An 18,144-nucleotide genomic window follows, 5' to 3' on the forward strand; every position below is an offset into this window, starting at 1 on the left:
AAAATTGTGTCCATTCATTGTGCTTTTGTTACATTTATATAAATATAATTGATATACCTTTAATATACTATACATACACTGTAAATGTTAGAAGCACTTTAGTACATGTAATTATCTTTCATTAAAATACTGCAAAACTACCCTGCTGTAGGCCATTGCTTAGAAAAAAGTTTACCTTTCAAATGTATTTATGCATCAGTCTAATCAAATGAGCAAATTTGTGTCATTGATCATGTGACCTCGTTTTAACCACACAAAGGTAACCACACAAAGGAGTCTTTTGTTTTTAAATACAAGTTTTATATTAATAATTTAATTAGAAGGAATACATGTTTAACAGCCTAAATATAAAATATTTAAGGTATCTATCCCTGCAGCCGGAACCAGAAGAGAGCTGTCATCATTTACCATAAATGGGCATGTAAGTGTGACGCATCTGTTCAGCTGGGTTGTTATTGGCTGTGACTTTATCGCAGAGCTCGCTGTGATTGGACTATCGTTTAACCCATATAAAACGGCGCTTCATGTTACAAAGTATGGTTTGGTGTTATTATTACGTTAGTTATACATTAAGCTAACTATAAAGTGTCTCTATGTTGTGAGAAATTACGCCTTTACCGAGATACTAACCCTAACCCTAAGCATGTCTGCACATTTCAATGAACTACAGCTCCATGCTTCCTGTTTCATTGATAGAATGACAGAGATATCTGGGTAATGTAGTTTAAAACGTTTAGTAATAAAACAATAAATGTTAAATAAATAATATATTTAATGGACAACTGGATATCTAAATTTGTTCATTGTGCAAACCTTTATGACATATGAGGGACAGACTGAAATTTTATATTTTACTGTGAGCACTTTAAAAATAACCTTTATGCCAGCTTTCCATATATGTCTGAAAGCTGTGGCCAATATTATTTATTAAACATAGCATAAGTAGTTGTCCAGCTGATTTTCTCTTTGATACATTAACCGAACTTTGAGTTACAGTCATTTGAAATGTGCATTTGTTTGCTCTTCTGGGGGCCGTTGCTTGGCCCCTGGGGGTGGAAGGGCAGTATAATCTACACAGATCTACACACACTATTACTATTACACACACAAGGATAATGCACCATTCAGTAAAACAACAAAAAAACAGTGCCAACATTTCCTTTTCACCCCCTCTGATTGCTGCTTATATGCCTGACATCAGTGATATATGCTTTCATTCGAAAAGCAGTAGTAGATGTACTAGAATGATCAACATGGATCATCTTCAATTAAGTGTTAAGTATTTATAGCAAGATAGCCCACTGCAGCCTCTTCATGCAGGTGCATTCACTTCATTCACATAGCTTTCTTTTATTTCACTGCTAACTGGCATACATGCAAGTATGTATGTGCAACATTTGTTGCATTGTTGTCCCAAATATCATTAACCAGATCTACATTTTTTATGTCCCAAGTAAAAGAATCATGATCATTAATTATATGTAGTTATTTATAAGTTATTACAGTTTTTCTCAGTCGTTTTGGTGCATTTCTCATAACACTATTTACATTTGCACAACAGTTAATGCAGTTCTCAAAACAATTAGTACAAACTGCAAAACCTAGTTGATAACCTGCAAAACCGTGTCACTTGCTCAAAATGGATAGCCCATTCCTCAAAAGCAAGTATTTATGTCAATGAATGTGTCAGTGTCATCAAAATGAAAAGTCCTGACACCATCGTTTATGAACAAGATAGTCAAATGGCTTAGACATGTTTTCATTATGACAGTTTACTCTATAAATGTTTTCCAATGATGAAAGTCAGATCTTGGTGACACTACCTGAAAATGCTCAATACAGCACTAAATACTATTTGCACAGCCATTTGAAAAAAATACAGTAAAGTTACACATTACTGTATTTATGAGGTAACTGAGTACAAGACACTGAATATGTATGTTTCACATTTTTACTGCATATGCTCTTTGCAATTCTAATTTTTTCACAGCATTGTGCAAAAGAAAAAATACACCATTATTTACAACAAACATAAACTCCCTTTGGGTAGAGCTGTGCACAACTGTACACAATATTGCAGTAGGCCTACTGTATTGGAACTGAACATACAACATACATAGGACTGTAATCATTCATGCACATCCAGACGTTCCTCTCTGTCTGGTCACATAATTTCATCTACATCCCAGCGAATATCATCTCTTGCTCAATTGCAAATTGTTCAATTTAGGAGACTTTTTCAGGATTTTTTTTTTTTTATGACAGATTTTGACAACTAGTTCAACATTTTTGTATGTAATGACTCAAGCAATGAAATGAGGACTATAAGTTTTATATGGAATGACTATTCAGTATTCACAAGTATAGTTAATTTTGACTGACATGACTTAAGCAAATGATAATGTTATCAAATAGCAGAGAGTTGTATGAAAGCAACTGATGCATGTCCAAAAGCATTTGCAATTTGTTGGAAGGAATGAGAAACTGCTACTAGGATGTGCACAAATGACTAAATGTTGTGGAGGTTGAACTAACTGTTGTGCAAATGTAAATAGTGATGTGAGAAATGCACCAAAGCGACTGAGAAAAACTGTAATTATATGTAGTTATTTTTAAATGAACCCATGTATGGTGTTCAGGTCTGTTGGACCCGTTTTCATTTTTTATCAAAAGAAAAATTATACGATTAATTATTTTTTCAACCTCAGGCTCATTGGCCTTGGCTCATTTTCTGTGAAGAACATATATCAGAACACATTTTCAATGACCACACACTGTACACCCCCCCCTACACATTTATATTACACAAAGGATGTTCGGGTCCACTGGACCCGGGACTAATAAAAGTGTGGAAATTTTTAGGTCCGGTTTACCTATACTCTGTCCTTCTCCTGTCAGGGCTTGCTGTTATTGTGTATGTGTGTATGTGTGAGAGAGATTTGAAGTGTGAGAGAGTGTGAGTGCAAAAGTGAGTTTTGTTTCTACCCCTGCCGTTCCCGCACAAGGCTGCAATTCTCAAATGTGATCTCACAAAGCTAAAGAGGAAATATTAACCATAAAGGCTGTTTATATTGCTTGTAATTGGGATGAAGTAAACATCTGTTGAGTATTTTAACATAAATTGTTTGATTATGTTGAATTAAAAAACAAAAAATGCAGCGGGTCCACCAGACCCACAAACACTGGCTGAATAACAAAAATATGAACACCACACAAGGGTTAATTAAACTAAAGAAATAAGAAATTAAAATTTCTCAAATAAAAATTTATATTGACTGTACCAAACACCACTTTCAATACACAATAGACACCATACTTTATTAAACACTTTATTGGAGGACAAAGCATAAAGTTGATAAAGTAGCATAAAGAAAAATGAGATTCAAGATAAATAAAAATGTGTCTTCAAAATTATGTTAACATCATATGAATCCATTCACAGCTGCTGAAGCCACAAAACGAGTGCCAGATAATCATATTCAGTCACCTATGATACAGAAAACAGATTTGATATTGTGTTGGAAAATAATGATTCATTATCACAGCTAAACTGGTTTCTTGCTCTTCCCTGTACGTCTTTATAGTGTTCTTCTTCCTCGTCTAAACAGTTTGTTCAGTTGAAGAACAGAAGAACAGAAGATGCGATCACTGATGTGGTGTAGCTTTTTCTCAACCAGAGGAAGAAGTCTCAACATCCCACTGTCAGGCGTTCTCCAGTCCTGGTCTGAAAGTAAAACAAAAAACAGAAACCATTCAAATTAAGTTGTTTAATGGACAGTTGGGTCAGCTTATGTTCTGCGTTATTTAAAGCAGTGATGGTTTACTCTGGCCCTCAGTGTCCACTGTCCTGCACATTTAGCTCCAAGCTCAAACCCTCCTGCCTATTGTCTAGAAGTAAACCTGAAGACTTTGGTTAAAATTTTCAGATGTGCTTGATTAGGGTTGGAGGTTGACTCTCAACCTCAAAAAGGAGAACGCAAAAGGGCCAGAGTTGCCTGTTCCTTACATAAATTTACAAAGCAGCAGTCAGTACATGATATATTATACACATTGAAGTATTATATATATATATATATATATATATATATATATATATATATATATATATATATAAAATATTGCAGCACATAATATAAGTTAAGTACTGAACAAAAACAGTTCCCTTACGAGAACGTTCTCTCGTACTGCGTTGAAAACGCTGTGGGAAAAGTCCTTTTCTCGAGAATATTGAAGCCTTTATTTTAAAACGCATTGCTGCAGCACATGCGAGAGCTAGAAGCTCGCGTGAGCGTGCTGATTGGCTTGTGCAAAGCAACTGCACGAACCAATGGCGGAACAGCAGAGGAGCGCGAGCCAATCGGGGCGCTTGGCACTCTGCCAGAGTCAAGCGCGCGAAACTGCACGTGACAGAAGAGTATAAATACACAGAGAATCCGCCATTTGACAGATTTTTTCTCCTTCAGCTTTCGACTCACCTCGTCGCTGATTCTCTCCAGAGTGAAGCCGCTCGTCGTCGAACAGCCTTCCAGCGGAACTGCTTCGCATCTCGGCGTCTGCCAAGCTGAGCGTTTCCCTGTGGCATCCGACGAGTATCCTTTTTTCTAACTCAAAAGAGCATTCTAAGAGAGCAAATCGCTGTTTTCACAGCGCGCGGCGTTGTTTCAAATGCCGCTCACCGTGTGTGACTCATGCGGGGTCTCCCTGCACGCCTCTGACACACACTCTCGGTGTGTTGCCTGCCTCGGCCCTGAGCACGCCGAGGCAGCGCTCACTAAAGGCGGCTGCCTCCACTGTGACGGAATGCCTGTTGCCACGCTCCGTGCCAGATCTTCCGCCGCCTCGCTGAGTGTTCCCGCCCACCATCCATCTCCGGCGCCCCGTGAAGTAGGAAGAAGCGGCGCGACCAGAGGCCTCCTGAACGCGCTCATCTGGACGAATGCACGCCGGGTGTCTCCCCGCACGCTTCGCCCGCGCCTTCATCTCCAGTCCTGTTCTCCCAGAGCGACCAACGCCCCTCTTCTGAAGCGGCAGGTCTCGTCTCTTTCGGTCTGTCAACAGAAGAACTGGACGACGCTGTTTCTATGGCAGCATCTGAAAGTGAGGAATGGTCGGGCTCCGCGGACCCCGCCCCCCTCTCTCAGCTGGATCCCACTGACACTCGAGCGAGTATTGACGCCGAACTCTTCCGTGTCATGTCTCGCGCTGTCGAAGAACTGGGACTCGACTGGCTTTCCCCAGCTGAGCCTACCAAAAGCCGCCTCGACGAATGGTACCTGCCGGGGCGCCAACAGGCCCCTCGTCAACGTGCCGCCCCCTTTATGCCCGAGGTCCATGATGAGCTCACTAAAAGCTGGCGCGCGCCCTTTTCAGCGCGAACGCGCTCTTCAGCTTCTTCAACGCTCTCCTCTGTCGACGGCGCTGAAGAGAAGGGGTATGTTTCTCTCCCTCCATTAGAGGAAGCGGTCGCTGCACACTTATGCCCCCCCACTGCTGGGAGTTGGAGGGCTAAAACCGTGCACCCCTCTAAGCCGTGCAGGACCACTTCGGCTCTCGCCAGCCGCGCTTATGCTGCCGCCGGTCAAGCCGCCTCTGCACTCCACGCTATGGCGACCCTGCAGGTGTTCCAAGCTAAGCTCCTCCGCACTATGGACGAGTCTGGCCCGGATCCAGACACCTTCAAAGACCTCAGGAGTGCTACAGATTTGGCGCTGAGGGCCACGAAGACCACCGCACAAGCACTGGGCCGCAATATGTCTAGCCTGGTTGTCTTAGAGCGCCACCTGTGGCTCACTTTAACGGAGATCAGGGACGCTGACAAAACTGCCTTCCTCGACTCTCCAGTCTCTCCATCCGGTCTCTTCGGCCCTTCTGTAAGTGGCTTCGCTGATCGCTTCACGGAGGCTCAGAAAGCTTCAAGTGCTATGAGGCACTTCCTGCCCAAGCGCTCTAGCTCGGTCCAACGGCGCCCCAAGAGCACGCCGCGACCGGAAAAGCCCGCGTCTCAGGTTCTCCAGCCCCGCCCCGCGGCTGACACCACTCAACGCCTGAAGCCTGCAAAACGATTCCCGTTTCCCAGGCGCCAGGGCCCTCGACCGAAGCTGACGCTCGACCATGAGCCCAAGAAGCCGTCCTAACCGGCAGAAAAAGGGGTCTATGTCCCGCCGCGGCCGGACCAGCCCCGAAGATCGCTCGAGTGCTTCTCACAGCCCCCTCTTCAGTTCAGGTGGCTGGAGCAGTTGTGTATGCAGACAATGGGCCCGTCACGTGTTACGCACCCCTGCACCCAAACGCTGTTTTAACGGCAACCCACACAGAGCACAAAACGAGCAAAATTTCTCCCCTGACTTCATATCAGTTCGAGCCCCCGTCTCTGGGCGTTCCAGATATGATGATGCCTTTGGCTCTTCGGGCTCTAGCCTGGCAGGCTATCCCAGGAGTTTCAAAATGGGTGATAAACATCATAAAGCACGGCTACTCGCTTCAGTTTGCACGCAGACCCCCGCGCTTTCGCGCTGTGGTTCAAACCTCGGTCAGCAGCACACTGTGTCATGTCCTCCGCACCGAAGTACTAAGTCTGCTAGCAAAAGGGGCTATCGAGAGGGTTCCTCCTTCTCTAAGCGAGTCAGGCTTTTACAGCCGTTACTTTCTCGTTCCGAAGAAAGACGGCGGCCTGAGGCCCATTTTAGATCTCAGGCATCTGAACAAGGCTCTCATGTCACGGCCGTTCAGGATGCTCACGACCAGACATATACTGGCGCAAATTCGCCCAGGCGACTGGTTTTTCTCAGTAGATCTGAAAGACGCTTACTTTCACATTCAAGTGAATCCCCACCACAGGCCATTCTTGAGATTCGCCTTCGAGGGGAAGACATACCAGTACACGGTTCTACCGTTTGGACTGGCTCTGGCACCTCGTACATTCACGAAGTACATGGATGCAGCTCTCTCCCCCCTGAGACAGCGGGGAATGCGCATTCTAAACTACCTCGACGACTGGCTCATTCTGACTCAGTCAGAGGCGGAGTCACATACTCACAAAGCCTGGCTCCTCAGCCATCTAGAATGTCTAGGGCTCAGGGTGAACTTTTCAAAGAGTATTCTGTCACCCAGCCAACGTATCATGTTCCTGGGGACAGTATTCGACTCCGTTCTTATGAGAGCATGGCCCTCCCCGGCCCGTGCTCTATCGATTCAGCGGCTCGCCGCATCGTTCACGGAGGGCTCTCATGCACCCCTCAGAACGTTTCAGAGGATCCTTGGCCTTATGGCCTCAGCATCATCAGTACTCCAACTAGGCCTACTGCGCATGCGTCCTCTTCAGCTATGGCTAGCACCTCGGGTGCCACCCCACGCCTGGCACTCAGGCCGATTGATTATCAAGGTGGATCAGCGCTGTGTTCAAGCCCTGGCCCCTTGGACGAACGCCAGCTGGTTTCAGCAGGGCGTGAGTATGGGGGTGGTCTCCAAGAGGAGGGTGATTTCAACAGACGCTTCCAACTTAGGTTGGGGAGCCCTGTACGAGGGCAGGCCTGCCTCCGGCCTCTGGTTGAGCTCGGAGAAACGCCTACACATCAACTGCCTCGAAATGAGGGCAGTTTTTCTGGCCCTGAAAACCTTCCTCCCATACCTGGCTGGACACCACGTATTGGTCCGGACGGACAACATGTCAGTGGTATCTTACATAAATCGCCAGGGCGGCCTCAGGTCCCGCAACCTGCTTGCCATAGCCACACAGCTACTGTTATGGGCTCACACCAATCTGCGCTCGCTCAGGGCAGCTCACGTGCCGGGCACGTTGAACACAGGAGCAGACATGCTCTCTCGGGGCAGGGTTCCCCCAGAGGAATGGTCTCTCCACCCTCAGACGATTCTCGTACTTTGGGAGGTCTTCGGGAAGGCGGAAGTAGATCTCTTCGCCTCAGAAGACAATCGTCACTGTCCAATCTTCTTTTCAAGAGCAGGGATGCATTGGCCCACGACTGGCCCAGCCTTCCCCTCTATGCTTTTCCTCCGGTCTCGATGCTCCCTCAGGTCATCGAACGGATCAGAGACACGAAATGCGCAGTGCTCCTGATAGCTCCTCTATGGCGAACCCAGTCTTGGTTCCCGGAGCTGATACGGCTGTCTGTGACAGACCCTTGGCCAATCCCAGTGAGGCGCGACCTCCTGGCTCAGGCCAGCAGGACTATATGGCATCCCCGTCCCGATTTGTGGGCCCTACACGCTTGGCCACTCAACGGGTACCCCAGGACCTCCCAGAGGGCGTCCTGAACACGATCAGGGAAGCTAGAGCTCCGTCTACCAGACGCCTCTACCACCATAAATGGTCAGTGTTTTCCAGCTGGTGTTTAGCTCGAAACCTCGACCCACACACTTGTGAAATTCCAAGAGTGCTATCCTTTCTCCAGGAGATGCTGGATGCGGGTCGCTCCCCCTCCACTCTCAAGGTATACGTAGCAGCCATTGCTGCACAGCATGTATTGGAAGCCGGAGCCTCCTTAGGAAAATGCGACCTTATAGTTCGCTTCCTTAAGGGCGCCAGAAGGCTTAACCCGCCTCGGCCGCCATCTGTCCCAGCATGGGACCTTTCTTTGGTTCTGCGGGCTCTTAAGGGACCTCCCTTTGAACCACTTCGGTCAGCCGACCTGAAACCTCTCTCCCTGAAAACCGCCCTGCTGTTGGCACTGGCGTCAGTCAAGAGAGTAAGTGACTTACAGGCGCTCTCTACTAGCGCTTCCTGTCTGGAATTCGGCCCCAATGACTCTAAGGTCCTCCTTAGGCCAAGACATGGATATATTCCTAAGGTGCTCTCAACTCCGTTCAGAGCCCAGGTTATTTCTCTGTCAGCTCTTCCCATCTCAGAAGAGTTCAGTGATGTTCTCACACTCTGCCCTGTCAGGGCTTTGAGGATTTATTTAGAGCGTTCAGCCTCTTTCAGACAGTCTGAACAGCTTTTTGTTTGCTTCGGGGGCCGAACCAAAGGTCTTCCTGTCACGAAGCTCACGCTGTCCAGGTGGATAGTGGATGCCATTGCTCTGGCCTACACCTCACTGGGCCTTACATGTCCCATAGGTGTTAGAGCTCACTCCACGAGAGGCGTCGCCTCCTCGTGGGCCTGGTCAAGTGGTGTTCCTATCGAAGACATTTGTGCGGCGGCCGGATGGTCCGTCCCGTCCACATTTGTGAGATTTTACAACCTGGAAGTTCCTGCTCTGCAGGCACGAGTTCTCTCTATCTAAGCTCTGGCTCTGCGGACCCAGGCTAGTTTTGACATTTCCTTCTGTCACATTTGTGCGATGACCGGCTAGTCTGTTTCGTCCACATTTGTGAAACGTTACAACCCAAAAGTCCCTGCTCCGCAGGTACAAATTCTCTCTAGCTAGGCCCTGGCTCTATGGATCCAGACTAGTTACGAAAATGCCTATGTAGGACCTTATGCGGCGGCCGGCTGGTCCGTTCCGTCCGCATCTTAAACCTCTATGGTACCTGCCTTATAGGCATGAGTAGTCTCTATCTAACGTATGCGGCGGCCGGCTGGTCCGTTCCGTCCGCATCTTAAACCTCTATGGTACCTGCCTTATAGGCATGAGTAGTCTCTATCTAACGTATGCGGCGGCCGGCTGGTCCGTTCCGTCCGCATCTTAAACCTCTATGGTACCTGCCTTTTAGGCATGAGTAGTCTCTATCTAACGCTGGCTCTGTGGACCCAGACTAGTTTTTGTCTCAGACACTGGTTGTCATCTCGAGTTGTGGGATTCTTAAGACTGGCCCTTGGCCCAGCTTTATCTGTTTGGATATCTAAGGGCCCGAAGATTCGGTCTCTTTATCCTAGGCTATTCTGTACTTCCTGGAGCTCTCGGTGAGTCAGATTGGCCAAAGACGACAAGCACGGCGTTTTAAATAGTGTTCCCACAGCATTTTCAACGCAGTACGAGAGAACGTTCTCGTAAGGGAACGTACTTGGTTACTTACGTAACCTCGGTTCCCTTAGAGATAAGGGAACGAGTACTGCGTTGCCTTGCCGTGCTATTGTCTCTTATGGCAGGTGTCTTTTCGCTTCAGTCGATTTAAACCTGTCAAATGGCGGATTCTCTGTGTATTTATACTCTTCTGTCACGTGCAGTTTCGCGCGCTTGACTCTGGCAGAGTGCCAAGCGCCCCGATTGGCTCGCGCTCCTCTGCTGTTCCGCCATTGGTTCGTGCAGTTGCTTTGCACAAGCCAATCAGCACGCTCACGCGAGCTTCTAGCTCTCGCATGTGCTGCAGCAATGCGTTTTAAAATAAAGGCTTCAATATTCTCGAGAAAAGGACTTTTCCCACAGCGTTTTCAACGCAGTACTCGTTCCCTTATCTCTAAGGGAACCAAGGTTACGTAAGTAACCAAGTACGTTTTACCCATATCAACAGCAACCTATTTTAAAAGATCTTTTAGAAAGGCATGGTCTCTTTTGAGCCTTTGCCAGTGATGCTTGATTTCTTTCCAGACAACATACTCTTCTGTCAATTGTTTCAAGAGCTTCACTTGGTCAAAAACCAAGTGATAACCTGTACAATGTAAAATTATCAACATCAAATTATGTACTACATATTACAGCATGGTTTCAATACAAGACATACCAATGGACTCGCACACTTTTCTGTCTTCTTTGGGCACCAGATGTTCCTTCCTCACCCGAAACAAAGGACTTATTCGATTAGCTTGCGTTGATATAAGGACTGGTCTTCCTTCTCGGCTGTAAAACAAGAAAGTTTCGACTTACTCTATGTGCAATTACTATTGTTCTTGAAACACAAATCAAGACAGTTATAAATAAGTAATTTACCATATGATTCAGGAAAGAACATTTGATGAGTAAATACTGATTGCAATATTCTAGAAACTTCACCTGGGAAGGGCTGATCACGGCAAGATTCGCTGCGACTCACTAGTAGCTCTTGTAATGGTTGGCTCTTAAAAGAGCTGTTGAGTTTGATATTGGTAGTGCTTTAAAAAAAGGACTAGTAATCCTGCAAAACAGAAAGGAAGGTAATTTTAATACATTACTTGCAAATAGTCAGTTTATAACTGTGGGATATGTTTTCTGTAAAGAGTGTTGCATAATTAAATGTTAAAAGCGTTTTTATGTTAAAAGTTCACTGATATGTGGGCATTTCTTTGAATAAAAGTATGTCTTTAATAGCAAGCAATAATCATATGAAAATGATTTACATGCAAACAGGACAGTTATTAGCAGTGTAACTGATCTGATTATGACAAAATAATCGAGTATCTGATGTCATGTGACAAGTCAGATAAGCTTTTACACTCTTGCAAACAGAGGTAGGTTATGAGGTGTGGAGAAACATCATGTATCACTGGAACATTAACAGACGGGGACCAATTTGCAATTAATATAAACTTTCTGACAGTGTGTGTGACATCTGACAACTTTCCAAGAAGTGGCGCAACTGAAATATCGTGATAAATATGTACAGGAATTGAGGAAGTAGCCAATGACAGCACTAGGAGTGAAAGCTGCAGGATTGTGTACGAGTATACAAATATGTACGAGTATCATACGAATTTGACAACTTATTAAACCTTGTGAATTATTAAGACTTTCAGACTATGTTTGTACTGATTGGGCTATGGGTTTTGTGAGAAAAGTTTTAAGAAACAACAAATGCTTGAAAAAATGTTTGATTTAGGGTTAAAACCAACACATACACAGCATTGTGAATATTTGCCTTTGCAGCTGTCCGTCTCCTCCGTTTAATTCTCCTCAAACAATAATGGGCTGACTGAGTCCGAAAGGCCCTTTTGGTCTTTTCAGCTGAAAAAAGAGAAAAGAAAATATCATTATGTATAATATATAGGATTATTTAAAGGAAAAAGTACTGATTTACCTTACAAATGTTGGATGTTACATTGTAAAGCATTAAAAGCGTGGCAAGTGTTGTGGTTAATATGCATTTACAACAAATATCACTTTAAAACTATCAATACTGAGGTAAAAGCATGGTCAGTTTTGTGATTACTGTCCTTTGCTACACCAATCACAGTAAAACTAAGGTTGCTGAGGTTTAAAGCGTGGTAAGTTTTGTGGTTACTGTCCTTTTACCACACCTATCACAGTAAAACTAGGGTTACTGTGGTAAAGCATGGTAAGTGTTGTGATTGCTGTGCATTTACAATAAGTATCACATTAAATCTACCAATAGTGTGGTAAAAGCATGGTAAGTTTTGTGATTACTGTCTTTTTACTACACTTATCACAGTAAAACTAATGTTACTGTGGTAAAAGCATGGTAAGTGTTGTTTTTACTGTGCTTCTACTACAAATACAGCTTTGGAACTAATTGTAGGCCTACTATTTTTAATCTGATATGAATATCTAGGCCTATAGCACGTCACGTGACAGGAGGCAGTGTTTAATCACCCTATTTTGAATTAGAAAGCAATGAAACGCAAAGTCTCCGTGGAGATGGCAGATATAATGGCAGATTAATATCGACCAACAGAAAAGACAGTATACACAGTATTAAGACAACGTATTTAGGTATTTACTACTTACCAACATCTGACACACGTGACCTAATGCCAAATATCGCGATGTATTCGGAACGAGACTTCTTCAGCGCGATTTCCTACTGATAAAATATAATTTTAAAAATATCAATAAACAGCAAAGCAATCCAGCTTCCCTGGCAATAAGACCGAAATAATAACATTAAAAAATACATAAACCATGATAAGATAAGATCTCGTGAATGATTAAACAGCTGCAGCCGACAGGCAGAAAGTGCTGTGATCACGAAAGACGCTTCCCATTGACAATACATTAGTTTAAAAAACGTGCTGGTATGTATGAAAATATAAACGTAAATAAATAAAACGAATAAATAAACGTGGCACGAATCAAAAGATTAAATTACGTGATATCACGAACTGACGTAAGACGACTTGCGTTGGAGTTATCCGTGGTCTCACCACAGACTCACTCCGTGCTCCAATCACAGATTTTAGATCTGACTATAGCCAAGCAAGCAATAGGTGTAAAACGCCATCAAACTGGATTTTATGATGACAAGACAAGACAAAATGTCAACTAAATTACATGCCATTGCAACACAGTCGAAATAAGGTTTTTAAGTGTTTAAACAAGTGAGCAACATTACAACATCCAGTGATCAGGTCAGGTTGTTGAGGTCTGTGGTGCCATCACGGGACTTCAGTTTGGCTAACAGAATCAAACTGAATTTTTATGATGGCAGGACAATAACACAGAGGTTAACGTCTTTATGGTATTTGGTGTTGGAAAATAAATAGCCTACTTAAAATGTTGTGTTTCCAAATGAGAAAGCACGTCTATTGAGTGAGATCTGTTCTTTGTCATTGAACCAAATATCCGTGTGTGGACCACGGAAGATGAGTATCATTGACTTGCGTTGGAGTTATCCGTGGTCTCACCACAGACTCACTCCGTGCTCCTATCACAGATTTTAGTTCTGACTAGCCAAGCGAGCAAGGTGTAAAACGCCATCAAGCAGGATTTTATGATGACAGGACGAGACAAAATGTCAAGTTAATTACATGCCATTGCAACACAGTTGACCCAAAGCTTATAAGTTCCTAAACAAGCCAGAAAAATTACATCGTCCATGAGTGAGGTCCGGGTGTTGAGGTCCGTGGTGCCATCACGGGACTTTGGTTAGGCTAACTGAAATTTTATGATGACAGGACAATGCAATAGCTACAATAACAGACAGGTTAACGTCATTATGGCATTTGATGTCGGAAAAGAAACAAATACTTCAAATGTGGCATTTCCAACTGAGAAAGCACGTCCGTTGAGTGAGTTCTGTATTCCGTCATTGAAACGGGTATCCGTGTGTGGACCACGGAAGGTCAGTGTCATTGACTTGCGTTGGAGTTATATCCGTGGCCGCATCACGGAATTTGGGGCAATTCCGTGATGGCTCCACGGATTTTGAGTTAAGGGCCCGTGGACATTTCACGGAATCCTGTGAGACCAGGTTGCACATAGCATGATCTGTGTTGTTCATCTGTAATTGCATGTTGACACAGAAACAAACATGCAAGGGTCCGTGAAGTCCTTACGAGTAATAGTCTTTTCTGGTTGAAAACTGTTATTTCCTTGTGCTGGACGTGAGTCATTTGTTGGTTGACACACTTGATACTAACAGGTTTCCGAACCATGAAGAGTTATCTTCAGTCATCTGGTGTAATTTTGTTGAAAGATCAAGAATGTCTTGTTGTAGTTTGTTCAAGTTCTCTGATGTATGACTGAAGTTCCCGTAGATGAGTCTCTGCGTTGTGTATTTTTTTTTTTTTTTTTGGGATAGTTCGTTCAGCAGTTGTCGTTTTGAGGTTGTGGCTTCATATGCAGGTGAGACGGCCGTTGCATATGGGTCTCGGGACAAGTGTTTATCTGCACAGTATAAGAAAGAAAACGAGAGACGACAGAGCAGTATTTGTTCAAACATTAGGGTTGTAGCAGTATTTGTGTAAATACGGGTTGTATCGTTTTCAGAGTCTGCTGTTGTTGTTTCATTCTTTCCCTATTTCTTAATTGATTTGACACCTAAGGAACAGTGAGGTGAGGATGGACTATGGTTGGGAAGGGCCTATAAGGGAATCTTCACCGCAGGGTGGGCCCCCGAAGCTTATTGCTTTTGGTTCTTCCCCGAGGCTCCTCACTGGTCCATGTGTCCTATCCTATCCCTGTTGTGTGCACACTGTACAGTGTGTGAGAAAATTGGCACATTTCCATTCTCCAGTGAAACATCAGTCATAGTAGACATCATATATAGAGCATGGGGGTCTGACTGGAAAATTTCTTTGGTATAACATTTAAGGCTGTAAGTATACTGAATGTCCCCCAAACAAAGGCTGTGACAGTCAATAAGTCTTTCATCTTTGTTGTAAGTTACTGGGGAGATTAAGCAATCACAGCTCAAATGGTTAACACCTCAAAAAGCTTACCCACGAGTGCAATGACGAGGGGAGGGGTTGCTTCAAAGTAGCAAACAAATGTAGTAAAAGCTGCATAACACTGTTAACTTGTCTTAATTTATTTTTGTTTTTTCTACATTCTTTTCCAAAATGTCCATGCTTGCCACAGTAAGAACAACTGGCTTCTCTAGGACTTTTACGTTTCTTTTGCTTCTCTGAGTTGACCTTAACAGAAACTGCTGCAATTCTTACTCTCTCTTTGACATCAGAGTCTCTTTCCCAAGTAACTAAACTGTCCAAGTTGTCTTGCAGGGTTCTCGCACACCATGTGATGTTTAAGTAAGGCAACGCCTTTCTGTGTTCTGGCAAAAGACAATGAAACCATATGCGAACCAAAGGGCCATTATCACCTAACACCTTCTCTGGAGTGTCTGCAATTCCACTGTACGCTGCAGCTGACTGACAGAATCGTTCTGTGTACTCACAAACAGTTTCACTCTTCTTCTGTACACAATTGGTAATTTTCGACCAATCGATTTTGGGCCCTAAGATATTCTTTAGGATTTTCAAAACACTTTCTCTCAAATCGCCTTTACTGGCATGTTGTAGTTCAGAAGTAACAGCAGACTCAAAACTGTTGAATTCAGATTCAGTTAGAATTTGTGATATCAGCTGTGTAACTTCTGCCAACGACATGTCATAAAGACGCATTTTACTGATCAATGCTCTTCTAAATTTAGAAAAATTTGTGCGTGCTGAGGGTAAACTCTGGGAGAGTCTATCTATATCTTTAGGACCTAAAGATGTTTTGACTGCTTGTGGCTGCAGTATGGGGGTTGCAGATCGAACTGGATCAACCCCTTTTTCCCTGTTCTGAGCCTTTTGTCTAGCTCCACACACTTCAACTCAGAAAACATCTTTCAATCCATCATTGACACTGTTCTCTATACTATAGAAAGACTGTAAGTCAGGGTAAGTTTCATCTGACTGTTGGTTTTCTGAGTCACATGTGGTTGAGGCTTTGTTACAGCCCACCTTTTTAAGACAGGACACTTGAGTCTGCAATTGTTTGCTTCTTTCTGTTAACTTATCAATACACTGAGCTTGTTCTTGTGCAATGGATAAGCTAAATTCTCTGTGACAGAAGATAATACCTTTCACATTTTTCTTCCTGATACATGCACCCAATAATTTCTTATAATCTTCAATTGAGCATACTTTGTCTGCATCAATGCCAAATTTCTTTGTCAAATTCAATCTGACTTCCTCAGTCACGATTGAGTCCATGTGCTCTCTTAACAAAGACTTAAACTCATTGTCTGTCCATAATGGGCTAGCTAATCCACCTTTCTCTGTTGTGGGAATCAGCCTAGTATTCCTTCTAACCATTTTGTGAGTTGCTTTGTTACCACACAAACAAACACTAAAAACATATCTCTACTGTCTACAACAGAGGGTACAATCTTATTAGCACATGACGCTAATCTTCTCTAGCAAGAGGATACACACAATATTAACATGTAACTGTTAATCTTCCCTGCCTGAACAACAGAGGATACATTTCATCTCTAAAAGAAAACATTTTTAGAGGCTTATCTTTAGTTAACCAAACTCTACAGCTGTTTGTTAACTACTTCTCTGAACGGCGCAGAGGAAAACAATTTTGTACTGGTCTGCAATGGTTCTTTGAATGGAGTGAAACTCACCAAGTCTTTCGTTTGTAAAGAAAGATTCCGTCTGGAAAAATTCAGTCTTTGAGATCTTTTTTGAGCTTGAAGTTTTCAATCTGGATTCAGAAGATTCAGTTTGGAACTTAGTCAGATCTTTGTTGGGCTTGAAGTTTCAAGATTCACATCTTTGAGCTTTAAGTTTTTGTTGAGTTTCCTTTTTTCTCCATCCGGGTCACGGCACCATCTGTTGGAAAGTTTTCTTTTATCGATGCAAGACCAGGAGACGTTGGGATAAGCAGAAGTGATTTATTGGGATCTTCGCTGTGTGTCATCTGTAGTGTTTTTCCAAGTCTGACTAAGTGGACGTTCTCATACAATTTATATACATTTAGGGGCAGGAACCAAAACTTTGTGATGAGACAGGTTTAGGAACCTGTTTTAGACTGAGAGTGCTGCCCATCCTAATCCACTCAGCATATCTATTCAAATGCTGAGACCCGAGTACAGGACTGGCAGGACTCTCTTGCTAAAACACAAGCTCCAAAAGCCATTAAGAGTTCCAGTAAAACAGACTGACCGGAGTCTTTTGCTAGAAAACTCTGATAATAATAATTTATACCTAACCTTAACATGCTAAATTCAATGTAAACCTAAATTAAACATTTTATTAAATTTGTAATACAGCAGTTCAAATAAGATATTTTAGCACTGCAATGACTTTGCAACACTGACCTCATGTGGCAACTTTAGGAAATGCAGGGGTCATGGTGTAGGACAGCATCCAGTGTCTTTTAATACTCCAGATTGTTGTTTGGGGAGAAATTGTGCTTTTGCAGGTAGACCATATGGTCACTCTGAAACAAATGTTGGATATGTAGAAGAGTCCGAAAGTGAAGTCAGATGATTTGAAATAGGTTTTGGCTATGCTTTGGGAGGGGGAGTTGGTTGACTGGTTGTCAGGAGTGAGTTTGCTTCAGCAAAGATTAGACAGAGACATACAGACATTCATTCAATCACATTTACCACTTTTCACAACAATCACTTTTCAAAGTTTGTACTATTTTCTGTTTATTTTGATAAATAATATTTTTAAAATTCAGAAACAACATTATTTATAAAAGTAAAGGTTCTGAAAGCATGATGGAGATCCCATAATAATTTAATATAGATTTACAGTAACAATAAATTATATTTTATTATATGATATGATTAATATAATTTTGTATTTATTTGTGTGTGTGTGTGTGTGTGTGTGTGTATATATATATATATATATATATATATATATATATATTAGGGGTTCATTGTAAATATGGTGATTATCTCTAAGGTGGACACCCAACTTAATATATTATTTACCATCTGAATCTAATGTCATGTCAACAAATGGAAAAGTCAACCAGCTATTTATTATCATGTGGATTATTGTGCCTTTCGCACCAACAGAAGGTGTGCGTTTTACCCCAGTTACTATAGGCCTACTTTAACATATTCTTCTGTTATTGAAAAACTGTTGCG

The sequence above is a fragment of the Scardinius erythrophthalmus genome (genome assembly GCF_964197995.2).
Source record: "Scardinius erythrophthalmus genome assembly, chromosome: 5".
NCBI classification, from domain to species: domain Eukaryota; kingdom Metazoa; phylum Chordata; class Actinopteri; order Cypriniformes; family Leuciscidae; genus Scardinius; species Scardinius erythrophthalmus.